The sequence below is a fragment of the Hemitrygon akajei genome, unplaced genomic scaffold, assembly GCF_048418815.1.
Source record: "Hemitrygon akajei unplaced genomic scaffold, sHemAka1.3 Scf000043, whole genome shotgun sequence".
NCBI classification, from domain to species: domain Eukaryota; kingdom Metazoa; phylum Chordata; class Chondrichthyes; order Myliobatiformes; family Dasyatidae; genus Hemitrygon; species Hemitrygon akajei.
This window is the reverse complement of record NW_027331929.1, coordinates 27038-52628: the sequence shown is the minus strand read 5'-3', so window position 1 is coordinate 52628 and position 25591 is coordinate 27038.

Here is a 25591-nt window from a genome sequence, read left to right as displayed (position 1 = left end):
GACGGGTGTTGAGGCAAGTTAGAGTGGATAAATCCCCAGGCCCTGACAGGGTTTACCCTCGGTCCCTGAAGGAGACGGGTGTTGAGGCAAGTCAGAGCGGATAAATCCCCGGGCCCTGACAGGGTTTACCCTCGGTCCCTGAAGGAGACTGTTGTTGAGGCAAGTCAGAGTGGATAAATCCCCGGGCCCTGACAGGGTTTACCCTCGGTCCCTGAAGGAGACTGGTGTTGAGGTAAGTCAGAGTGGATAAATCCCCGGGCCCTGACAGGGTTTATCCTCGGTCCCTGAAGGAGTCGGGTGCTGAGCCAAGTTAGAGTGGATAAATCCCCAGGCCCTGACAGGGTTTACCCTCGGTCCCTGAAGGAGACGGGTGTTGAGGCAAGTCAGAGCGGATAAATCCCCGGGCCCTGACAGGGTTTACCCTCGGTCCCTGAAGGAGACTGGTGTTGAGGCAAGTCAGAGTGGATAAATCCCCGGGCCCTGACAGGGTTGACCCTCGGTCCCTGAAGGAGACTGGTGTTGAGGCAAGTCAGAGTGGATAAATCCCCGGGCCCTGACAGGGTTTACCCTCGGTCCCTGAAGGAGACTGGTGTTGAGGCAAGTCAGAGTGGATAAATCCCCAGGCCCTGACAGGGTTTACCCTCGGTCCCTGAAGGAGACGGGTGTTGAGGCAAGTCAGAGTGGATAAATCCCCGGGCCCTGACAGGGATTACCCTCGGTCCTTGAAGGAGACTGGTGTTGAGGCAAGTCAGAGTGGATAAATCCCCAGGCCCTGACAGGGTTTACCCTCGGTCCCTGAAGGAGACTGGTGTTGAGGCAATTCAGAGTGGATAAATCCCCAGGCCCTGACAGGGATTACCCTCGGTCCCTGAAGGAGACTGGTGTTGAGGCAAGTCAGAGTGGATAAATCCCCGGGCCCTGACAGGGTTAACCCTCGGTCCCTGAAGGAGACTGGTGTTGAGGCAATTCAGAGTGGGTAAATCCCCAGGCCCTGATAGGGTTTACCCTCGGTCCTTGAAGGAGACTGGTGTTGAAACCAGTCAGAGTGGATAAATCCTCGGGCACTGACAGGGTTTACCCTCGGTCCCTGAAGGGGACTGGTGTTGAGGCAAGTCAGAGTGGATATATCCCCGGGTCCTGACAGGATTTACCCTCGGTCCCTGAAAGAGACTGGTGTTGAGGCAAGTCACGGTGGATAAATCCCCGGGCCTTGACTGGGTTTACCCTCGGTCCCTGAAAGAGACTGGTGTTGAGGCAAGTCACGGTGGATAAATTCCCAGGCCCTGACAGGGTTTACCCTCGGTCCCTGAAGGAGACTGGTGTTGAGACAAGTCACTGTGGATAAATCCCCAGGACCTGAAAGGGATTACCCTCGGTCCCTGAAGGAGACTGGTGTTGAGGCAAGTCAGAGTCGATAAATCCCCAGGCCCTGACAGGGTTTACCCTCGGTCCCTGAAGGAGACTGGTGTTGAGGCAAGGCAGAGTGGATAAATCCCCGGGCCCTGACAGGGTTTACCCTCGTTCCCTGAAGGAGACTGGTGTTGAGGCAAGTCAGAGTGGATAAATCCCCGGGCACTGACAGGGTTTACCCTCGGACCCTGAAGGAGACAGGTGTTAAGGCAAGTCAGAGTGGATCAATCCCCGGGCACTGACAGGGATTACCCTCGGACCCTGAAGGAGACTGGTGTTGAGGCAAGTCAGAGTGGATAAATCCCCGGGCCCTGACAGGGTTTACCCTCGGTCCCTGAAGGAGACTGTTGTTGAGGCAAGTCAGAGTGAATAAATCCCCGGGCACTGACAGGGTTTACCCTCGGACCCTGAAGGAGACGGGTGTTGAGGCAAGTCAGAGTGGATAAATCCCCGGGCCCTGACAGGGTTTACCCTCGGTCCCTGAAGGAGACTGGTGTTGAGGCAAGTCAGAGTGGATAAATCCCCGGGCCGTGACAGGGTTTACCCTCGGACCCTGACGGAGACTGGTGTTGAGGCAATTCAGATTGGGAAAATCCCCGGGCCCTGACAGGGTTTACCCTCGGTCCCTGAAGGAGACTGGTGTAGTGGCAAGTCAGAGTGGATAAATCCCTGGGCCCTGACAGAGTTTACCCTCGGTCCTTGAAGGAGAATGGTGTTGAGGCAAGTCAGAGTGGATAAATCCCCGGGCCCTGACAGGGTTTACCCTCGGTCCCTGAAGGAGACTGGTGTAGTGGCAAGTCAGAGTGGATAAATCCCTGGGGCCTGACAGAGTTTACCCTCGGTCCTTGAAGGAGAATGGTGTTGAGGCAAGTCAGAGTGGATAAATCCCCGGGCCCTGACAGGTTTTATCTCGGTCCCTGAAGGAGACTGGTGTTGAGGCAAGTCAGAGTGGATAAATCCCCAGGCCCTGACAGGGTTTACCCTCGGTCCCTGAAGGAGACTGGTGTTGAGGCAAGTCAGAGTGGATAAATCCCCAGGCACTGACAGGGTTTACCCTCGGTCCCTGAAGGAGACTGGTGTTGAGGCAAGTCAGAGTGGATAAATCCCCAGGCCCTGACAGGTTTTATCTCGGTCCCTGAAGGAGACTGGTGTTGAGGCAAGTCAGAGTGTATAAATCCCCGGGCCCTGACAGGGTTTACCCTCGGTCCCTGAAGGAGACAGGTGTTGAGGCAAGTCAGAGTGGATAAATCCCCAGGCCCTGACAGGGTTTACCCTCGGTCCTTGAAGGAGGTTGGTGTTGAGGCAAGTCAGAGAGGATAAATCCCCGGGACCTGACAGGGATTACCCTCGGTCCCTGAAGGAGACGGGTGTTGAGGCAAGTCAGAGTGGATAAATCCCCAGGCCCTGACAGGGTTTACCCTCTGTCCCTGAAGGAGACTGGTGTTGAGGCAAGTCAGAGTGGATAAATCCCCAGGCCCTGACAGGGTTTACCCTCGGTCCCTGAAGGAGACTGGTGTTGAGGCAATTCAGAGTGGGTAAATCCCCGGGACCTGACAGAGATTACCCTCGGTCCCTGAAGGAGACGGGTGTTGAGGCAAGTCAGAGTGGATAAATTCCCTGGCCCTGACAGGGTTTACCCTCTGTCCCTGAAGGAGACTGGTTTTGAGGCAAGTCAGAGTGGATAAATCCCCGGGCCCTGACAGGGTTTACCCTCTGTCCCTGAAGGAGACTGGTGTTGAGGCAAGTCAGAGAGGATAAATCCCCGGGCCCTGACAGGGTTTACCCTCGGTCCCTGAAGGAGGTTGGTGTTGAGGCAAGTCAGAGAGGATAAATCCCCGGGCCCTGACAGGGTTTACCCAGGTCCCGGACGGAGACTGGTGTTGAGGCAATTCAGAGTGGGTAAATCCCCGGGACCTGACAGGGATTACCCTCGGTCCTTGAAGGAGACTGGTGTTGAGGCAAGTCAGAGTGGATAAATCCCCGGGCCCTGACAGGGTTTACCCTCGGTCCCTGAAGGAGACTGGTGTTGAGGCAAGTCAGAGAGGATAAATCCCCGGGCCCTGACAGGGTTTACCCAGGTCCCGGACGGAGACTGGTGTTGAGGCAATTCAGAGTGGGTAAATCCCCGGGACCTGACAGGGATTACCCTCGGTCCTTGAAGGAGACTGGTGTTGAGGCAAGTCAGAGCGGATAAATCCCCGGGCCCTGACAGGGTTTACCCTCGGTCCCTGAAGGAGACTGGTGTTGAGGCAAGTTAGAGTGGATAAATCCCCAGGCCCTGACAGGGTTTACACTCGGTCCCTGAAGGAGACGGGTGTTGAGGCAAGTCAGAGCGGATAAATCCCCGGGCCCTGACAGGGTTTACCCTCGGTCCCTGAAGGAGACTGGTGTTGAGGCAAGTCAGAGCGGATAAATCCCCGGGCCCTGACAGGGTTTACCCTCGGTCCCTGAAGGAGACTGGTGTTGAGGCAAGTCAGAGTGGATAAATCCCCGGGCCCTGACAGGGTTTACCCTCGGTCCCTGAAGGAGACTGGTGTTGAGGCAAGTCAGAGTGGATAAATCCCCAGGCCCTGACAGGGTTTACCCTCGGTCCCTGAAGGAGACGGGTGTTGAGGCAAGTCAGAGTGGATAAATCCCCGGGCCCTGACAGGGATTACCCTCGGTCCCTGAAGGAGACTGGTGTTGAGGCAAGTCAGAGTGGATAAATCCCCAGGCCCTGACAGGGTTTACCCTCGGTCCCTGAAGGAGACTGGTGTTGAGGCAAGTCAGAGTGGATAAATCCCCAGGCCCTGACAGGGATTACCCTCGGTCCCTGAAGGAGACTGGTGTTGAGGCAAGTCAGAGTGGATAAATCCCCGGGCCCTGACAGGGATTACCCTCGGTCCCTGAAGGAGACTGGTGTTGAGGCAAGTCAGAGCGGATAAATCCCCGGGCCCTGACAGGGTTTACCCTCGGTCCCTGAAGGAGACTGGTGTTGAGGCAAGTTAGAGTGGATAAATCCCCGGGCCCTGACAGGGATTACCCTCGGTCCCTGAAAGAGACTGGTGTTGAGGCAAGTCAGAGCGGATAAATCCCCGGGCCCTGACAGGGTTTACCCTCGGTCCCTGAAGGAGACTGGTGTTGAGGCAAGTCAGAGTGGATAAATCCCCGGGCCCTGACAGGGTTTACCCTCGGTCCCTGATGGAGACTGGTGTTGAGGCAAGTCAGAGCGGATAAATCCCCAGGCTCTGATAGGGTTTACCCTCGGTCCTTGAAGGAGACTGGTGTTGAAACCAGTCAGAGTGGATAAATCCTCGGGCACTGACAGGGTTTACCCTCGGTCCCTGAAGGGGACTGGTGTTGAGGCAAGTCAGAGTGGATATATCCCCGGGTCCTGACAGGATTTACCCTCGGTCCCTGAAAGAGACTGGTGTTGAGGCAAGTCACGGTGGATAAATCCCCGGGCCCTGACTGGGTTTACCCTCGGTCCCTGAAAGAGACTGGTGTTGAGGCAAGTCACGGTGGATAAATCCCCAGGCCCTGACAGGGTTTACCCTCGGTCCCTGAAGGAGACTGGTGTTGAGACAAGTCACTGTGGATAAATCCCCAGGACCTGAAAGGGATTACCCTCGGTCCCTGAAGGAGACTGGTGTTGAGGCAAGTCAGAGTGGATAAATCCCCAGGCCCTGACAGGGTTTACCCTCGGTCCCTGAAGGAGACTGGTGTTGAGGCAAGGCAGAGTGGATAAATCCCCGGGCCCTGACAGGTTTTACCCTCGTTCCCTGAAGGAGACTGGTGTTGAGGCAAGTCAGAGTGGATAAATCCCCGGGCACTGACAGGGTTTACCCTCGGACCCTGAAGGAGACAGGTGTTAAGGCAAGTCAGAGTGGATCAATCCCCGGGCACTGACAGGGATTACCCTCGGACCCTGAAGGAGACTGGTGTTGAGGCAAGTCAGAGTGGATAAATCCCCGGGCCCTGACAGGGTTTACCCTCGGTCCCTGAAGGAGACTGTTGTTGAGGCAAGTCAGAGTGAATAAATCCCCGGGCACTGACAGGGTTTACCCTCGGACCCTGAAGGAGACGGGTGTTGAGGCAAGTCAGAGTGGATAAATCCCCGGGCCCTGACAGGGTTTACCCTCGGTCCCTGAAGGAGACTGGTGTTGAGGCAAGTCAGAGTGGATAAATCCCCGGGCCGTGACAGGGTTTACCCTCGGACCCTGACGGAGACTGGTGTTGAGGCAATTCAGATTGGGAAAATCCCCGGGCCCTGACAGGGTTTACCCTCGGTCCCTGAAGGAGACTGGTGTAGTGGCAAGTCAGAGTGGATAAATCCCTGGGCCCTGACAGAGTTTACCCTCGGTCCTTGAAGGAGAATGGTGTTGAGGCAAGTCAGAGTGGATAAATCCCCGGGCCCTGACAGGGTTTACCCTCGGTCCCTGAAGGAGACTGGTGTAGTGGCAAGTCAGAGTGGATAAATCCCTGGGGCCTGACAGGGTTTACCCTCGGTCCTTGAAGGAGAATGGTGTTGAGGCAAGTCAGAGTGGATAAATCCCCGGGCCCTGACAGGTTTTATCTCGGTCCCTGAAGGAGACTGGTGTTGAGGCAAGTCAGAGTGGATAAATCCCCAGGCCCTGACAGGGTTTACCCTCGGTCCCTGAAGGAGACTGGTGTTGAGGCAAGTCAGAGTGGATAAATCCCCAGGCACTGACAGGGTTTACCCTCGGTCCCTGAAGGAGACTGGTGTTGAGGCAAGTCAGAGTGGATAAATCCCCAGGCCCTGACAGGTTTTATCTCGGTCCCTGAAGGAGACTGGTGTTGAGGCAAGTCAGAGTGTATAAATCCCCGGGCCCTGACAGGGTTTACCCTCGGTCCCTGAAGGAGACAGGTGTTGAGGCAAGTCAGAGTGGATAAATCCCCAGGCCCTGACAGGGTTTACCCTCGGTCCTTGAAGGAGGTTGGTGTTGAGGCAAGTCAGAGAGGATAAATCCCCGGGACCTGACAGGGATTACCCTCGGTCCCTGAAGGAGACGGGTGTTGAGGCAAGTCAGAGTGGATAAATCCCCAGGCCCTGACAGGGTTTACCCTCTGTCCCTGAAGGAGACTGGTGTTGAGGCAAGTCAGAGTGGATAAATCCCCAGGCCCTGACAGGGTTTACCCTCGGTCCCTGAAGGAGACTGGTGTTGAGGCAATTCAGAGTGGGTAAATCCCCGGGACCTGACAGAGATTACCCTCGGTCCCTGAAGGAGACGGGTGTTGAGGCAAGTCAGAGTGGATAAATTCCCTGGCCCTGACAGGGTTTACCCTCTGTCCCTGAAGGAGACTGGTTTTGAGGCAAGTCAGAGTGGATAAATCCCCGGGCCCTGACAGGGTTTACCCTCTGTCCCTGAAGGAGACTGGTGTTGAGGCAAGTCAGAGAGGATAAATCCCCGGGCCCTGACAGGGTTTACCCTCGGTCCCTGAAGGAGGTTGGTGTTGAGGCAAGTCAGAGAGGATAAATCCCCGGGCCCTGACAGGGTTTACCCAGGTCCCGGACGGAGACTGGTGTTGAGGCAATTCAGAGTGGGTAAATCCCCGGGACCTGACAGGGATTACCCTCGGTCCTTGAAGGAGACTGGTGTTGAGGCAAGTCAGAGTGGATAAATCCCCGGGCCCTGACAGGGTTTACCCTCGGTCCCTGAAGGAGACTGGTGTTGAGGCAAGTCAGAGAGGATAAATCCCCGGGCCCTGACAGGGTTTACCCAGGTCCCGGACGGAGACTGGTGTTGAGGCAATTCAGAGTGGGTAAATCCCCGGGACCTGACAGGGATTACCCTCGGTCCTTGAAGGAGACTGGTGTTGAGGCAAGTCAGAGCGGATAAATCCCCGGGCCCTGACAGGGTTTACCCTCGGTCCCTGAAGGAGACTGGTGTTGAGGCAAGTTAGAGTGGATAAATCCCCAGGCCCTGACAGGGTTTACACTCGGTCCCTGAAGGAGACGGGTGTTGAGGCAAGTCAGAGCGGATAAATCCCCGGGCCCTGACAGGGTTTACCCTCGGTCCCTGAAGGAGACTGGTGTTGAGGCAAGTCAGAGCGGATAAATCCCCGGGCCCTGACAGGGTTTACCCTCGGTCCCTGAAGGAGACTGGTGTTGAGGCAAGTCAGAGTGGATAAATCCCCGGGCCCTGACAGGGTTTACCCTCGGTCCCTGAAGGAGACTGGTGTTGAGGCAAGTCAGAGTGGATAAATCCCCAGGCCCTGACAGGGTTTACCCTCGGTCCCTGAAGGAGACGGGTGTTGAGGCAAGTCAGAGTGGATAAATCCCCGGGCCCTGACAGGGATTACCCTCGGTCCCTGAAGGAGACTGGTGTTGAGGCAAGTCAGAGTGGATAAATCCCCAGGCCCTGACAGGGTTTACCCTCGGTCCCTGAAGGAGACTGGTGTTGAGGCAAGTCAGAGTGGATAAATCCCCAGGCCCTGACAGGGATTACCCTCGGTCCCTGAAGGAGACTGGTGTTGAGGCAAGTCAGAGTGGATAAATCCCCGGGCCCTGACAGGGATTACCCTCGGTCCCTGAAGGAGACTGGTGTTGAGGCAAGTCAGAGCGGATAAATCCCCGGGCCCTGACAGGGTTTACCCTCGGTCCCTGAAGGAGACTGGTGTTGAGGCAAGTTAGAGTGGATAAATCCCCGGGCCCTGACAGGGATTACCCTCGGTCCCTGAAAGAGACTGGTGTTGAGGCAAGTCAGAGCGGATAAATCCCCGGGCCCTGACAGGGTTTACCCTCGGTCCCTGAAGGAGACTGGTGTTGAGGCAAGTCAGAGTGGATAAATCCCCGGGCCCTGACAGGGTTTACCCTCGGTCCCTGATGGAGACTGGTGTTGAGGCAAGTCAGAGCGGATAAATCCCCAGGCTCTGATAGGGTTTACCCTCGGTCCTTGAAGGAGACTGGTGTTGAAACCAGTCAGAGTGGATAAATCCTCGGGCACTGACAGGGTTTACCCTCGGTCCCTGAAGGGGACTGGTGTTGAGGCAAGTCAGAGTGGATATATCCCCGGGTCCTGACAGGATTTACCCTCGGTCCCTGAAAGAGACTGGTGTTGAGGCAAGTCACGGTGGATAAATCCCCGGGCCCTGACTGGGTTTACCCTCGGTCCCTGAAAGAGACTGGTGTTGAGGCAAGTCACGGTGGATAAATCCCCAGGCCCTGACAGGGTTTACCCTCGGTCCCTGAAGGAGACTGGTGTTGAGACAAGTCACTGTGGATAAATCCCCAGGACCTGAAAGGGATTACCCTCGGTCCCTGAAGGAGACTGGTGTTGAGGCAAGTCAGAGTGGATAAATCCCCAGGCCCTGACAGGGTTTACCCTCGGTCCCTGAAGGAGACTGGTGTTGAGGCAAGGCAGAGTGGATAAATCCCCGGGCCCTGACAGGTTTTACCCTCGTTCCCTGAAGGAGACTGGTGTTGAGGCAAGTCAGAGTGGATAAATCCCCGGGCACTGACAGGGTTTACCCTCGGACCCTGAAGGAGACAGGTGTTAAGGCAAGTCAGAGTGGATCAATCCCCGGGCACTGACAGGGATTACCCTCGGACCCTGAAGGAGACTGGTGTTGAGGCAAGTCAGAGTGGATAAATCCCCGGGCCCTGACAGGGTTTACCCTCGGTCCCTGAAGGAGACTGTTGTTGAGGCAAGTCAGAGTGAATAAATCCCCGGGCACTGACAGGGTTTACCCTCGGACCCTGAAGGAGACGGGTGTTGAGGCAAGTCAGAGTGGATAAATCCCCGGGTCCTGACAGGGTTTACCCTCGGTCCCTGAAGGAGACTGGTGTTGAGGCAAGTCAGAGTGGATAAATCCCCGGGCCGTGACAGGGTTTACCCTCGGACCCTGACGGAGACTGGTGTTGAGGCAATTCAGATTGGGAAAATCCCCGGGCCCTGACAGGGTTTACCCTCGGTCCCTGAAGGAGACTGGTGTAGTGGCAAGTCAGAGTGGATAAATCCCTGGGCCCTGACAGAGTTTACCCTCGGTCCTTGAAGGAGAATGGTGTTGAGGCAAGTCAGAGTGGATAAATCCACGGGCCCTGACAGGGTTTACCCTCGGTCCCTGAAGGAGACTGGTGTAGTGGCAAGTCAGAGTGGATAAATCCCTGGGGCCTGACAGAGTTTACCCTCGGTCCTTGAAGGAGAATGGTGTTGAGGCAAGTCAGAGTGGATAAATCCCCGGGCCCTGACAGGTTTTATCTCGGTCCCTGAAGGAGACTGGTGTTGAGGCAAGTCAGAGTGGATAAATCCCCAGGCCCTGACAGGGTTTACCCTCGGTCCCTGAAGGAGACTGGTGTTGAGGCAAGTCAGAGTGGATAAATCCCCAGGCCCTGACAGGTTTTATCTCGGTCCCTGAAGGAGACTGGTGTTGAGGCAAGTCAGAGTGTATAAATCCCCGGGCCCTGACAGGGTTTACCCTCGGTCCCTGAAGGAGACAGGTGTTGAGGCAAGTCAGAGTGGATAAATCCCCAGGCCCTGACAGGGTTTACCCTCGGTCCTTGAAGGAGGTTGGTGTTGAGGCAAGTCAGAGAGGATAAATCCCCGGGACCTGACAGGGATTACCCTCGGTCCCTGAAGGAGACGGGTGTTGAGGCAAGTCAGAGTGGATAAATCCCCAGGCCCTGACAGGGTTTACCCTCTGTCCCTGAAGGAGACTGGTGTTGAGGCAAGTCAGAGTGGATAAATCCCCAGGCCCTGACAGGGTTTACCCTCGGTCCCTGAAGGAGACTGGTGTTGAGGCAATTCAGAGTGGGTAAATCCCCGGGACCTGACAGGGATTACCCTCGGTCCCTGAAGGAGACGGGTGTTGAGGCAAGTCAGAGTGGATAAATTCCCAGGCCCTGACAGGGTTTACCCTCTGTCCCTGAAGGAGACTGGTGTTGAGGCAAGTCAGAGTGGATAAATCCCCGGGCCCTGACAGGGTTTACCCTCTGTCCCTGAAGGAGACTGGTGTTGAGGCAAGTCAGAGAGGATAAATCCTCGGGCCCTGACAGGGTTTACCCTCGGTCCCTGAAGGAGGTTGGTGTTGAGGCAAGTCAGAGAGGATAAATCCCCGGGCCCTGACAGGGTTTACCCAGGTCCCGGACGGAGACTGGTGTTGAGGCAATTCAGAGTGGGTAAATCCCCGGGACCTGACAGGGATTACCCTCGGTCCTTGAAGGAGACTGGTGTTGAGGCAAGTCAGAGTGGATAAATCCCCGGGCCCTGACAGGGTTTACCCTCGGTCCCTGAAGGAGACTGGTGTTGAGGCAAGTCAGAGAGGATAAATCCCCGGCCCTGACAGGGTTTACCCAGGTCCCGGACGGAGACTGGTGTTGAGGCAATTCAGAGTGGGTAAATCCCCGGGACCTGACAGGGATTACCCTCGGTCCTTGAAGGAGACTGGTGTTGAGGCAAGTCAGAGCGGATAAATCCCCGGGCCCTGACAGGGTTTACCCTCGGTCCCTGAAGGAGACAGGTGTTGAGGCAAGTTAGAGTGGATAAATCCCCAGGCCCTGACAGGGTTTACCCTCGGTCCCTGAAGGAGACGGGTGTTGAGGCAAGTCAGAGCGGATAAATCCCCGGGCCCTGACAGGGTTTACCCTCGGTCCCTGAAGGAGACTGGTGTTGAGGCAAGTCAGAGCGGATAAATCCCCGGGCCCTGACAGGGTTTACCCTCTGTCCCTGAAGGAGACTGGTGTTGAGGCAAGTCAGAGTGGATAAATCCCCGGGCCCTGACAGGGTTTACCCTCGGTCCCTGAAGGAGACTGGTGTTGAGGCAAGTCAGAGTGGATAAATCCCCAGGCCCTGACAGGGTTTACCCTCGGTCCCTGAAGGAGACGGGTGTTGAGGCAAGTCAGAGTGGATAAATCCCCGGGCCCTGACAGGGATTACCCTCGGTCCCTGAAGGAGACTGGTGTTGAGGCAAGTCAGAGTGGATAAATCCCCAGGCCCTGACAGGGTTTACCCTCGGTCCCTGAAGGAGACTGGTGTTGAGGCAAGTCAGAGTGGATAAATCCCCAGGCCCTGACAGGGATTACCCTCGGTCCCTGAAGGAGACTGGTGTTGAGGCAAGTCAGAGTGGATAAATCCCCGGGCCCTGACAGGGATTACCCTCGGTCCCTGAAGGAGACTGGTGTTGAGGCAAGTCAGAGCGGATAAATCCCCGGGCCCTGACAGGGTTTACCCTCGGTCCCTGAAGGAGACTGGTGTTGAGGCAAGTTAGAGTGGATAAATCCCCGGGCCCTGACAGGGATTACCCTCGGTCCCTGAAAGAGACTGGTGTTGAGGCAAGTCAGAGCGGATAAATCCCCGGGCCCTGACAGGGTTTACCCTCGGTCCCTGAAGGAGACTGGTGTTGAGGCAAGTTAGAGTGGATAAATCCCCAGGCCCTGACAGGGTTTACCCTCGGTCCCTGAAGGAGACGGGTGTTGAGGCAAGTCAGAGCGGATAAATCCCCAGGCCCTGACAGGGTTTACCCTCGGTCCCTGAAGGAGACTGGTGTTGAGGCAAGTTAGAGTGGATAAATCCCCAGGCCCTGACAGGGTTTACCCTCGGTCCCTGAAGGAGACGGGTGTTGAGGCAGGTCAGAGCGGATAAATCCCCAGGCCCTGACAGGGTTTACCCTCGGTCCCTGAAGGAGACTGGTGTTGAGGCAAGTCAGAGTGGATAAATCCCCGGGCCCTGACAGGGTTTACCCTCGGTCCCTGAAGGAGACTGGTGTTGAGGCAAGTCAGAGCGGATAAATCCCCAGGCTCTGATAGGGTTTACCCTCGGTCCTTGAAGGAGACTGGTGTTGAAACCAGTCAGAGTGGATAAATCCTCGGGCACTGACAGGGTTTACCCTCGGTCCCTGAAGGGGACTGGTGTTGAGGCAAGTCAGAGTGGATATATCCCCGGGCCCTGACAGGATTTACCCTCGGTCCCTGAAAGAGACTGGTGTTGAGGCAAGTCACGGTGGATAAATCCCCGGTCCCTGACTGGGTTTACCCTCGGTCCCTGAAAGAGACTGGTGTTGAGGCAAGTCACGGTGGATAAATCCCCAGGCCCTGACAGGGTTTACCCTCGGTCCCTGAAGGAGACTGGTGTTGAGACAAGTCACGATGGATAAATCCCCAGGACCTGAAAGGGATTACCCTCGGTCCCTGAAGGAGACTGGTGTTGAGGCAAGTCAGAGTGGATAAATCCCCAGGCCCTGACAGGGTTTACCCTCGGTCCCTGAAGGAGACTGGTGTTGAGGCAAGTCAGAGTGGATAAATCCCCGGGCACTGACAGGGTTTACCCTCGGTCCCTGAAGGAGACTGGTGTTGAGGCAAGTCAGAGTGGATAAATCCCCGGGCACTGACAGGGTTTACCCTCGGACCCTGAAGGAGACGGGTGTTGAGGCAAGTCAGAGTGGATAAATCCCTGGGCCCTGACAGGGTTTACCCTCGGTCCCTGAAGGAGACTGGTGTTGAGGCAAGATAGAGTGGATAAATCCCCGGGCCGTGACAGGGTTTACCCTCGGACCCTGACGGAGACTGGTGTTGAGGCAATTCAGATTGGGAAAATCCCCGGGCCCTGATAGGGTTTACCCTCGGTCCTTGAAGGAGACTGGTGTTGAAACCAGTCAGAGTGGATAAATCCTCGGGCACTGACAGGGTTTACCCTCGGTCCCTGAAGGGGACTGGTGTTGAGGCAAGTCAGAGTGGATATATCCCCGGGTCCTGACAGGATTTACCCTCGGTCCCTGAAAGAGACTGGTGTTGAGGCAAGTCACGGTGGATAAATCCCCGGGCCCTGACTGGGTTTACCCTCGGTCCCTGAAAGAGACTGGTGTTGAGGCAAGTCACGGTGGATAAATCCCCAGGCCCTGACAGGGTTTACCCTCGGTCCCTGAAGGAGACTGGTGTTGAGACAAGTCACTGTGGATAAATCCCCAGGACCTGAAAGGGATTACCCTCGGTCCCTGAAGGAGACTGGTGTTGAGGCAAGTCAGAGTGGATAAATCCCCAGGCCCTGACAGGGTTTACCCTCGGTCCCTGAAGGAGACTGGTGTTGAGGCAAGGCAGAGTGGATAAATCCCCGGGCCCTGACTGGTTTTACCCTCGTTCCCTGAAGGAGACTGGTGTTGAGGCAAGTCAGAGTGGATAAATCCCCGGGCACTGACAGGGTTTACCCTCGGACCCTGAAGGAGACAGGTGTTAAGGCAAGTCAGAGTGGATCAATCCCCGGGCACTGACAGGGATTACCCTCGGACCCTGAAGGAGACTGGTGTTGAGGCAAGTCAGAGTGGATAAATCCCCGGGCCCTGACAGGGTTTACCCTCGGTCCCTGAAGGAGACTGTTGTTGAGGCAAGTCAGAGTGAATAAATCCCCGGGCACTGACAGGGTTTACCCTCGGACCCTGAAGGAGACGGGTGTTGAGGCAAGTCAGAGTGGATAAATCCCCGGGCCCTGACAGGGTTTACCCTCGGTCCCTGAAGGAGACTGGTGTTGAGGCAAGTCAGAGTGGATAAATCCCCGGGCCGTGACAGGGTTTACCCTCGGACCCTGACGGAGACTGGTGTTGAGGCAATTCAGATTGGGAAAATCCCCGGGCCCTGACAGGGTTTACCCTCGGTCCCTGAAGGAGACTGGTGTAGTGGCAAGTCAGAGTGGATAAATCCCTGGGCCCTGACAGAGTTTACCCTCGGTCCTTGAAGGAGAATGGTGTTGAGGCAAGTCAGAGTGGATAAATCCCCGGGCCCTGACAGGGTTTACCCTCGGTCCCTGAAGGAGACTGTTGTAGTGGCAAGTCAGAGTGGATAAATCCCTGGGGCCTGACAGAGTTTACCCTCGGTCCTTGAAGGAGAATGGTGTTGAGGCAAGTCAGAGTGGATAAATCCCCGGGCCCTGACAGGTTTTATCTCGGTCCCTGAAGGAGACTGGTGTTGAGGCAAGTCAGAGTGGATAAATCCCCAGGCCCTGACAGGGTTTACCCTCGGTCCCTGAAGGAGACTGGTGTTGAGGCAAGTCAGAGTGGATAAATCCCCAGGCCCTGACAGGGTTTACCCTCGGTCCCTGAAGGAGACTGGTGTTGAGGCAAGTCAGAGTGGATAAATCCCCAGGCCCTGACAGGTTTTATCTCGGTCCCTGAAGGAGACTGGTGTTGAGGCAAGTCAGAGTGTATAAATCCCCGGGCCCTGACAGGGTTTACCCTCGGTCCCTGAAGGAGACAGGTGTTGAGGCAAGTCAGAGTGGATAAATCCCCAGGCCCTGACAGGGTTTACCCTCGGTCCTTGAAGGAGGTTGGTGTTGAGGCAAGTCAGAGAGGATAAATCCCCGGGACCTGACAGGGATTACCCTCGGTCCCTGAAGGAGACGGGTGTTGAGGCAAGTCAGAGTGGATAAATCCCCAGGCCCTGACAGGGTTTACCCTCTGTCCCTGAAGGAGACTGGTGTTGAGGCAAGTCAGAGTGGATAAATCCCCAGGCCCTGACAGGGTTTACCCTCGGTCCCTGAAGGAGACTGGTGTTGAGGCAATTCAGAGTGGGTAAATCCCCGGGACCTGACAGGGATTACCCTCGGTCCCTGAAGGAGACGGGTGTTGAGGCAAGTCAGAGTGGTTAAATTCCCAGGCCCTGACAGGGTTTACCCTCTGTCCCTGAAGGAGACTGGTGTTGAGGCAAGTCAGAGTGGATAAATCCCCGGGCCCTGACAGGGTTTACCCTCTGTCCCTGAAGGAGACTGGTGTTGAGGCAAGTCAGAGAGGATAAATCCCCGGGCCCTGAAAGGGTTTACCCTCGGTCCCTGAAGGAGGTTGGTGTTGAGGCAAGTCAGAGAGGATAAATCCCCGGGCCCTGACAGGGTTTACCCAGGTCCCGGACGGAGACTGGTGTTGAGGCAATTCAGAGTGGGTAAATCCCCGGGACCTGACAGGGATTACCCTCGGTCCTTGAAGGAGACTGGTGTTGAGGCAAGTCAGAGTGGATAAATCCCCGGGCCCTGACAGGGTTTACCCTCGGTCCCTGAAGGAGACTGGTGTTGAGGCAAGTCAGAGAGGATAAATCCCCGGGCCCTGACAGGGTTTACCCAGGTCCCGGACGGAGACTGGTGTTGAGGCAATTCAGAGTGGGTAAATCCCCGGGACCTGACAGGGATTACCCTCGGTCCTTGAAGGAGACTGGTGTTGAGGCAAGTCAGAGCGGATAAATCCCCGGGCCCTGACAGGGTTTACCCTCGGTCCCTGAAGGAGACTGGTGTTGAGGCAAGTTAGAGTGGATAAATCCCCAGGCCCTGACAGGGTTTACCCTCGGTCCCTGAAGGAGACGGGTGTTGAGGCAAGTCAGAGCGGATAAATCCCCGGGCCCTGACAGGGTTTACCCTCGGTCCCTGAAGGAGACTGGTGTTGAGGCAAGTCAGAGCGGATAAATCCCCGGGCCCTGACAGGGTTTACCCTCGGTCCCTGAAGGAGACTGGTGTTGAGGCAAGTCAGAGTGGATAAATCCCCGGGCCCTGACAGGGTTTACCCTCGGTCCCTGAAGGAGACTGGTGTTGAGGCAAGTCAGAGTGGATAAATCCCCAGGCCCTGACAGGGTTTACCCTCGGTCCCTGAAGGAGACGGGTGTTGAGGCAAGTCAGAGTGGATAAATCCCCGGGCCCTGACAGGGATTACCCTCGGTCCCTGAAGGAGACTGGTGTTGAGGCAAGTCAGAGTGGATAAATCCCCAGGCCCTGACAGGGTTTACCCTCGGTCCCTGAAGGAGACTGGTGTTGAGGCAAGTCAGAGTGGATAAATCCCCGGGCCCTGACAGGGATTACCCTCGGTCCCTGAAGGAGACTGGTGTTGAGGCAAGTCAGAGTGGATAAATCCCCGGGCCCTGACAGGGATTACCCTCGGTCCCTGAAGGAGACTGGTGTTGAGGCAAGTCAGAGCGGATAAATCCCCGGGCCCTGACAGGGTTTACCCTCGGTCCCTGAAGGAGACTGGTGTTGAGGCAAGTTAGAGTGGATAAATCCCCGGGCCCTGACAGGGATTACCCTCGGTCCCTGAAAGAGACTGGTGTTGAGGCAAGTCAGAGCGGATAAATCCCCGGGCCCTGACAGGGTTTACCCTCGGTCCCTGAAGGAGACTGGTGTTGAGGCAAGTTAGAGTGGATAAATCCCCAGGCCCTGACAGGGTTTACCCTCGGTCCCTGAAGGAGACGGCTGTTGAGGCAAGTCAGAGCGGATAAATCCCCAGGCCCTGACAGGGTTTACCCTCGGTCCCTGAAGGAGACTGGTGTTGAGGCAAGTTAGAGTGGATAAATCCCCAGGCCCTGACAGGGTTTACCCTCGGTCCCTGCAGGAGACGGGTGTTGAGGCAAGTCAGAGCGGATAAATCCCCAGGCCCTGACAGGGTTTACCCTCGGTCCCTGAAGGAGACTGGTGTTGAGGCAAGTCAGAGTGGATAAATCCCTGGGCCCTGACAGGGTTTACCCTCGGTCCCTGAAGGAGACTGGTGTTGAGGCAAGTCAGAGCGGATAAATCCCCAAGCTCTGATAGGGTTTACCCTCGGTCCTTGAAGGAGACTCGTGTTGAAACCAGTCAGAGTGGATAAATCCTCGGGCACTGACAGGGTTTACCCTCGGTCCCTGAACGGGACTGGTGTTGAGGCAAGTCAGAGTGGATATATCCCCGGGCCCTGACAGGATTTACCCTCGGTCCCTGAAAGAGACTGGTGTTGAGGCAAGTCACGGTGGATAAATCCCCGGGCCCTGACTGGGTTTACCCTCGGTCCCTGAAAGAGACTGGTGTTGAGGCAAGTCACGGTGGATAAATCCCCAGGCCCTGACAGGGTTTACCCTCGGTCCCTGAAGGAGACTGGTGTTGAGACAAGTCACGGTGGATAAATCCCCAGGACCTGAAAGGGATTACCCTCGGTCCCTGAAGGAGACTGGTGTTGAGGCAAGTCAGAGTGGATAAATCCCCAGGCCCTGACAGGGTTTACCCTCGGTCCCTGAAGGAGACTGGTGTTGAGGCAAGGCAGAGTGGATAAATCCCCGGGCCCTGACAGGGTTTACCCTCGTTCCCTGAAGGAGACTGGTGTTGAGGCAAGTCAGAGTGGATAAATCCCCGGGCACTGACAGGGTTTACCCTCGGTCCCTGAAGGAGACTGGTGTTGAGGCAAGTCAGAGTGGATAAATCCCCGGGCACTGACAGGGTTTACCCTCGGACCCTGAAGGAGACCGGTGTTGAGGCAAGTCAGAGTGGATAAATCCCTGGGCCCTGACAGGGTTTACCCTCGGTCCCTGAAGGAGACTGGTGTTGAGGCAAGTCAGAGTGGATAAATCCCCGGGCCGTGACAGGGTTTACCCTCGGACCCTGACGGAGACTGGTGTTGAGGCAATTCAGATTGGGAAAATCCCCGGGCCCTGACAGGGTTTACCCTCGGTCCTTGAAGGAGACTGGTGTTGAGGCAAGTCAGGGTGGATAAATCCCCAGCCCTGACAGGGTTTACCCTCGGTCCCTGAAGGAGACTGGTGTAGTGGCAAGTCAGAGTCGATAAATCCCTGGGCCCTGACAGAGTTTACCCTCGGTCCTTGAAGGAGAATGGTGTTGAGGCAAGTCAGAGTGGATAAATCCCCAGGCCCTGACAGGGTTTACCCTCGGTCCCTGAAGGAGACTGGTGTTGAGGCAAGTCAGAGTGGATAAATCCCCAGTCCCTGACAGGTTTTATCTCGGTCCCTGAAGGAGACTGGTGTTGAGGCAAGTCAGAGTGGATAAATCCCCGGGCCCTGACAGGGTTTACCCTCGGTCCCTGAAGGAGACAGGTGTTGAGGCAAGTCAGAGCGGATAAATCCCCGGTCCCTGACAGGGTTTACCCTCGGACCCTGAAGGAGACTGGTGTTGAAGCAAGTCAGAGTGGATAAATCCCCGGTACCTGACAGGGTTTACCCTCGGTCCCTGAAGGAGACAGGTGTTGAGGCAAGTCAGAGTGGATGAATCCCCGGGCCCTGACAGGGTTTACCCTCGGTCCCTGAAGCAGACTGGTGTTGAGGCAAGTCAGAGTGGATAAATCCCCGGAACCTGACAGGGTTTACCCTCGGTCCCTGAAGGAGACTGGTGTTGAGGCAAGTCAGAGTGGATAAATCCCCGGGCCCTGACAGGGTTTACCCTCGGTCCCTGAAGGAGACTGGTGTTGAGGCAAGTCAGAGCGGAATATTCCCCGGGCCCTGACAGGGTTTACCCTCGGTCCCTGAAGGAGACTGGTGTTGAGGCAAGTCAGAGTGGATAAATCCCCGGGCCCTGACAGGGTTAACCCTCGGTCCCTGAAGGAGACTGGTGTTGAGGCAAGTCAGAGTGGGTAAATCCCCGGGCCCTGACAGGGTTTACCCTCGGTCCCTGAAGGAGACTGGTGTTGAGGCAAGTCAGAGTGGATAAATCCCCGGGCCCTGACAGGGTTAACCCTCGGTCCCTGAAGGAGACTGGTGTTGAGGCAAGTCAGAGTGGATAAATCCCCGGGCCCTGACAAAGTTTACCCTCGGTCCCTGAAGGAGACGGGTGTTGATGCAAGTCAGAGTGGATAAATCCCCGGGCCCTGACTGGGTTTACCCTCGGTCCCTGAAGGAGACTGGTGTTGAGGCAAGTCACGGTGGATAAATCCCCAGGCCCTGAGAGGGTTTACCCTTGGTCCCTGAAGGAGACGGTGTTGAGGCAAGTCAGAGTGGATAAATCCCCCGGCCCTGACAGGGTTTACCCTCGGATCCTGAAGGAGACTGGTGTTGAGGCAAGTCAGAGTGGATAAATCCCTGGGCCCTGACAGTGTTTACCCTCGTTCCCTGAAGGAGACTGGTGTTGAGGCAAGGCAGAGTGGATAAATCCCCAGGCCCTGACAGGGTTTACCCTCTGTCCCTGAAGGAGACTGGTGTTGAGGCAAGTCAGAGTGGATAAATCCCCGGGCCCTGACAGGGTTTACCCTCGGTCCCTGAAGGAGACTGGTGTTGAGGCATGTCAGAGTGGATAAACCCCGGGCCCTGACAGGGTTTACCCTCGGTCCCTGAAGGAGACTGGTGTTGAGGCAAGTCAGAGTGGATAAATCCCCGGGCCCTGGCAGGGTTTACACTCGGTCCCTGAAGGAGACTGGTGTTGAGGCAAGTCAGAGTGGATAAATCCACGGGCCCTGACACGGTTTACCCTCTGTCCCTGAAGGAGACTGGTGTTGAGGCAAGTCAGACTGGATAAATCCCCGGGCCCTGACACGGTTTACCCTCTGTCCCTGAAGGAGACTGGTGTTGAGGCAAGTCAGAGTGGATAAATCCCCGGTCCCTGACAGGGTTTACCCTCGGTCCCTGAAGGAGACTGGTGTTGAGGCAAGTCATAGTGGATAAATCCCCGGGCCCTGACAGGGTTTACCCTCTGTCCCTGAAGGAGACTGGTGTTGAGGCAAGTCAGACTGGATAAATCCCCGGTCCCTGACACGGTTTACCCTCTGTCCCTGAAGGAGACTGGTGTTGAGGCAAGTCAGAGTGTATAAATCCCCGGGCCCTGACAGGGTTTACCCTCAGTCCCTGAAGGAGACTGGTGTTGAGGCAAGTCAGACTGGATAAATCCCCGGGCCCTGACACGGTTTACCCTCTGTCCCTGAAGGAGACTGGTGTTGAGGCAAGTCAGAGTGGATAAATCCCCGGGCCCTGACAGGGTTTACCCTCGGTCCCTGAAGGAGACTGGTGTTGAGGCAAGTCAGAGTGGATAAATCCCCGGGCCCTGACAGTGTTTACCCTCTGTCACTGAAGGAGACTGGTGTTGAGGCAAGACAGACTGGATAAATCCCCGGGCCCTGACACGGTTTACCCTCGGTCCCTGAAGGAGACTGGTGTTGAGGCAAGTCAGAGTGGATAAATCCCCGGGCCCTGACAGGGTTTACCCTCGGTCCCTGAAGGAGACTGTGTTGAGGCAAGTCAGAGTGGATAAATCCCCAGGCCCTGACAGTGTTTACCCTCGTTCCCTGAAGGAGACTGGTGTTGAGGCAAGTCAGAGTGGATAAATCCCCGGGACCTGACACGGTTTACCCTCGGTCCCTGAAGGAGACTGGTGTTGAGGCAAGTCAGAGTGGATAATTCCCGGGCCCTGACAGGGTTTACCCTCTGTCCCTGAAGGAGACTGGTGTTGAGGCAAGTCAGACTGGATAAATCCCCGGGCCCTGACACGGTTTACCCTCTGTCCCTGAAGGAGACTGGTGTTGAGGCAAGTCAGAGTGGATAAATCCCCGGGCCCAGACAGAATTTACCCTCGGTCCCTGAAGGAGACGGGTGTTGAGGCAAGTCAGGGTGGATAAATCCCCGGGCCCTGACAGTGTTTACCCTCGGTCCCTGAAGGAGACTGGTGTTGAGGCAAGTCAGAGTGGATAAATCCCCGGGCCCTGACAGGGATTACCCTCGGTCCCTGAAGGAGACTGGTGTTGAGGCAAGTCAGGGTGGATAAATCCCCGGGCCCTGACAGTGTTTACCCTCGGTCCCTGAAGGAGACTGGTGATGAGGCAAGTCAGAGTGGATAAATCCCCGGGCGCTGACAGGGTTTACCCTCGGTCCCTGAAGCAGACTGGTGTTGAGGCAAGTCAGAGTGGATAAAACCCCGGGCACTGACATGGTTTACCCTCGGTCCCTGAAGGAGACTGGTGTTGAGGCAATTCAGAGTGGATAAATCCCCGGTCCCTGACAGGGTTTACCCTCGGTCCTTGAAGGAGACGGGTGTTGAGGCAAGTCAGAGTGGATAAATCCCCAGGCCCTGACAGGGTTTACCCTCTGTCCCTGAAGGAGACTGGTGTTGAGGCAAGTCAGAGTGGATAAATCCCCGGGCCCTGACAGGGTTTACCCTCTGTCCCTGAAGGAGACTGGTGTTGAGGCAAGTCAGAGTGGATAAATCCCCGGGCCCTGACAAGGTTTACCCAGGTCCCGGACGGAGACTGGTGTTGAGGCAATTCAGAGTGGGTAAATCCCCGGGCCCTGACAGCGTTTACCCTCGGTCCCTGAAGGAGACTGGTGTTGAGGCAAGTTAGAGTGGATAAATCCCCAGGCCCTGACAGGGTTTACCCTCGGTCCCTGAAGGAGACGGGTGTTGAGGCAAGTCAGGGTGGATAAATCCCCGGGCCCTGACAGTGTTTACCCTCGGTCCCTGAAGGAGACTCGTGTTGAGGCAAGTCAGAGTGGATAAATCCCCGGGCCCTGACAGGGTTTACCCTCGGTCCCTGAAGGAGACTGGTGTTGAGGCAAGTCAGAGTGGATAAATCCCCGGGCCCTGACAGGGTTTACCCTCGGTCCCTGAAGGAGACTGGTGTTGAGGCAAGTCAGAGTGGATAAATCCCCGGGCCCTGACAGGGTTTACCCTCGGTCCCTGAAGGAGACGGGTGTTGAGGCAAGTTAGAGTGGATAAATCCCCAGGCCCTGACAGGGTTTACCCTCGGTCCCTGAAGGAGACGGGTGTTGAGGCAAGTCAGAGTGGATAAATTCCCAGGCCCTGACAGGGTTTACCCAGGTCCCGGACGGAGACTGGTGTTGAGGCAATTCAGAGTGGGTAAATCCCCGGGACCTGACAGGGATTACCCTCGGTCCTTGAAGGAGACTGGTGTTGAGGCAAGTCAGAGCGGATAAATCCCCGGGCCCTGACAGGGTTTTCCCTCGGTCCCTGAAGGAGACTGGTGTTGAGGCAAGTCAGAGAGGATAAATCCCCGGGCCCTGACAGGGTTTACCCAGGTCCCGGACGGAGCCTGGTGTTGAGGCAATTCAGAGTGGGTAAATCCCCGGGACCTGACAGGGATTACCCTCGGTCCTTGAAGGAGACTGGTGTTGAGGCAAGTCAGAGCGGATAAATCCCCGGGCCCTGACAGGGTTTACCCTCGGTCCCTGAAGGAGACTGGTGTTGAGGCAAGTTAGAGTGGATAAATCCCCAGGCCCTGACAGGGTTTACCCTCGTTCCCTGAAGGAGACGGGTGTTGAGGCAAGTCAGAGCGGATAAATCCCCGGGCCCTGACAGGGTGTACCCTCGGTCCCTGAAGGAGACTGGTGTTGAGGCAAGTCAGAGCGGATAAAACCCCGGGTCCTGACAGGGTTTACCCTCGGTCCCTGAAGGAGACTGGTGTTGAGGCAAGTCAGAGTGGATAAATCCCCGGGCCCTGACAGGGTTTACCCTCGGTCCCTGAAGGAGACTGGTGTTGAGGCAAGTCAGAGTGGATAAATCCCCAGGCCCTGACAGGGTTTACCCTCGGTCCCTGAAGGAGACGGGTGTTGAGGCAAGTCAGAGTGGATAAATCCCCGGGCCCTGACAGGGATTACCCTCGGTCCCTGAAGGAGACTGGTGTTGAAGCAAGTCAGAGTGGATAAATCCCCAGGCCCTGACAGGGTTTACCCTCGGTCCCTGAAGGAGACTGGTGTTGAGGCAAGTCAGAGTGGATAAATCCCCAGGCCCTGACAGGGATTACCCTCGGTCCCTGAAGGAGACTGGTGTTGAGGCATGTCAGAGTGGATAAATCCCCGGGCCCTGACAGGGATTACCCTCGGTCCCTGAAGGAGACTGGTGTTGAGGCAAGTCAGAGCGGATAAATCCCCGGGCCCTGACAGGGTTTACCCTCGGTCCCTGAAGGAGACTGGTGTTGAGGCAAGTTAGAGTGGATAAATCCCCGGGCCCTGACAGGGATTACCCTCGGTCCCTGAAAGAGACTGGTGTTGAGGCAAGTCAGAGCGGATAAATCCCCGGGCACTGACAGGGTTTACCCTCGGACCCTGAAGGAGACAGGTGTTAAGGCAAGTCAGAGTGGATCAATCCCCGGGCACTGACAGGGATGACCCTCGGACCCTGAAGGAGACTGGTGTTGAGGCAAGTCAGAGTGGATAAATCCCCAGGCCCTGACAGGGTTTACCCTCGGTCCCTGAAGGAGACGGGTGTTGAGGCAAGTCAGAGTGGATAAATCCCCGGGCCCTGACAGGGATTACCCTCGGTCCCTGAAGGAGACTGGTGTTGAGGCAAGTCAGAGTGGATAAATCCCCAGGCCCTGACAGGGGATTTATCCTCGGTCCCTGAAGGAGACTGGTGTTGAGGCAAGTCAGAGTGGATAAATCCCCAGGCCCTGACAGGGATTACCCTCGGTCCCTGAAGGAGACTGGTGTTGAGGCATGTCAGAGTGGATAAATCCCCGGGCCCTGACAGGGATTACCCTCGGTCCCTGAAGGAGACTGGTGTTGAGGCAAGTCAGAGCGGATAAATCCCCGGGCCCTGACAGGGTTTACCCTCGGTCCCTGAAGGAGACTGGTGTTGAGGCAAGTTAGAGTGGATAAATCCCCGGGCCCTGACAGGGATTACCCTCGGTCCCTGAAAGAGACTGGTGTTGAGGCAAGTCAGAGCGGATAAATCCCCGGGCACTGACAGGGTTTACCCTCGGACCCTGAAGGAGACAGGTGTTAAGGCAAGTCAGAGTGGATCAATCCCCGGGCACTGACAGGGATGACCCTCGGACCCTGAAGGAGACTGGTGTTGAGGCAAGTCAGAGTGGATAAATCCCCGGGCCCTGACAGGGTTTACCCTCGGTCCCTGAAGGAGACTGTTGTTGAGGCAAGTCAGAGTGAATAAATCTCCGGGAACTTACAGGGTTTACCCTCGGACCCTGAAGGAGACGGGTGTTGAGGCAAGTCAGAGTGGATAAATCCCCGGGCCCTGACAGGGTTTACCCTCGGTCCCTGAAGGAGACTGGTGTTGAGGCAAGTCAGAGTGGATAAATCCCCGGGCCGTGACAGGGTTTACCCTCGGACCCTGACGGAGACTGGTGTTGAGGCAATTCAGATTGGGAAAATCCCCGGGCCCTGACAGTGTTTACCCTCGGTCCCTGAAGGAGACTGGTGTAGTGGCAAGTCAGAGTGGATAAATCCCTGGGCCCTGACAGAGTTTACCCTCGGTCCTTGAAGGAGAATGGTGTTGAGGCAAGTCAGAGTGGATAAATCCCCGGACCCTGACAGGGTTTACCCTCGGTCCCTGAAGGAGACTGGTGTAGTGGCAAGTCAGAGTGGATAAATCCCTGGGCCCTGACAGAGTTTACCCTCGGTCCTTGAAGGAGAATGGTGTTGAGGCAAGTCAGAGTGGATAAATCCCCGGGCCCTGACAGGGTTTACCCTCGGTCCCTGAAGGAGACTGGTGTTGAGGCTTGTCAGAGTGGATAAATCCCCGGGCCCTGACAGGGTTTACCCTCGGTCCCTGAAGGAGACTGGTGTTGAGGCAAGTCAGAGTGGATAAATCCCCAGGCCCTGACAGGTTTTATCTCGGTCCCTGAAGGAGACTGGTGTTGAGGCAAGTCAGAGTGTATAAATCCCCGGGCCCTGACAGGGTTTACCCTCGGTCCCTGAAGGAGACAGGTGTTGAGGCAAGTCAGTGTGGATAAATCCCCAGGCCCTGACAGGGTTTACCCTCGGTCCTTGAAGGAGGTTGGTGTTGAGGCAAGTCAGAGAGGATAAATCCCCGGGACCTGACAGGGATTACCCTCTGTCCCTGAAGGAGACTGGTGTTGAGGCAAGTCAGAGTGGATAAATCCCCAGGCCCTGACAGGGTTTACCCTCGGTCCCTGAAGGAGACTGGTGTTGAGGCAATTCAGAGTGGGTAAATCCCCGGGACCTGACAGGGATTACCCTCGGTCCCTGAAGGAGACGGGTGTTGAGGCAAGTCAGAGTGGATAAATTCCCAGGCCCTGACAGGGTTTACCCTCTGTCCCTGAAGGAGACTGGTGTTGAGGCAAGTCAGAGTGGATAAATCCCCGGGCCCTGACAGGGTTTACCCTCTGTCCCTGAAGGAGACTGGTGTTGAGGCAAGTCAGAGAGGATAAATCCCCGGGCCCTGACAGGGTTTACCCTCGGTCCCTGAAGGAGGTTGGTGTTGAGGCAAGTCAGAGAGGATAAATCCCCGGGCCCTGACAGGGTTTACCCAGGTCCCGGACGGAGACTGGTGTTGAGGCAATTCAGAGTGGGTAAATCCCCGGGACCTGACAGGGATTACCCTCGGTCCTTGAAGGAGACTGGTGTTGAGGCAAGTCAGAGCGGATAAATCCCCGGGCCCTGACAGGGTTTTCCCTCGGTCCCTGAAGGAGACTGGTGTTGAGGCAAGTCAGAGAGGATAAATCCCCGGGCCCTGACAGGGTTTACCCAGGTCCCGGACGGAGCCTGGTGTTGAGGCAATTCAGAGTGGGTAAATCCCCGGGACCTGACAGGGATTACCCTCGGTCCTTG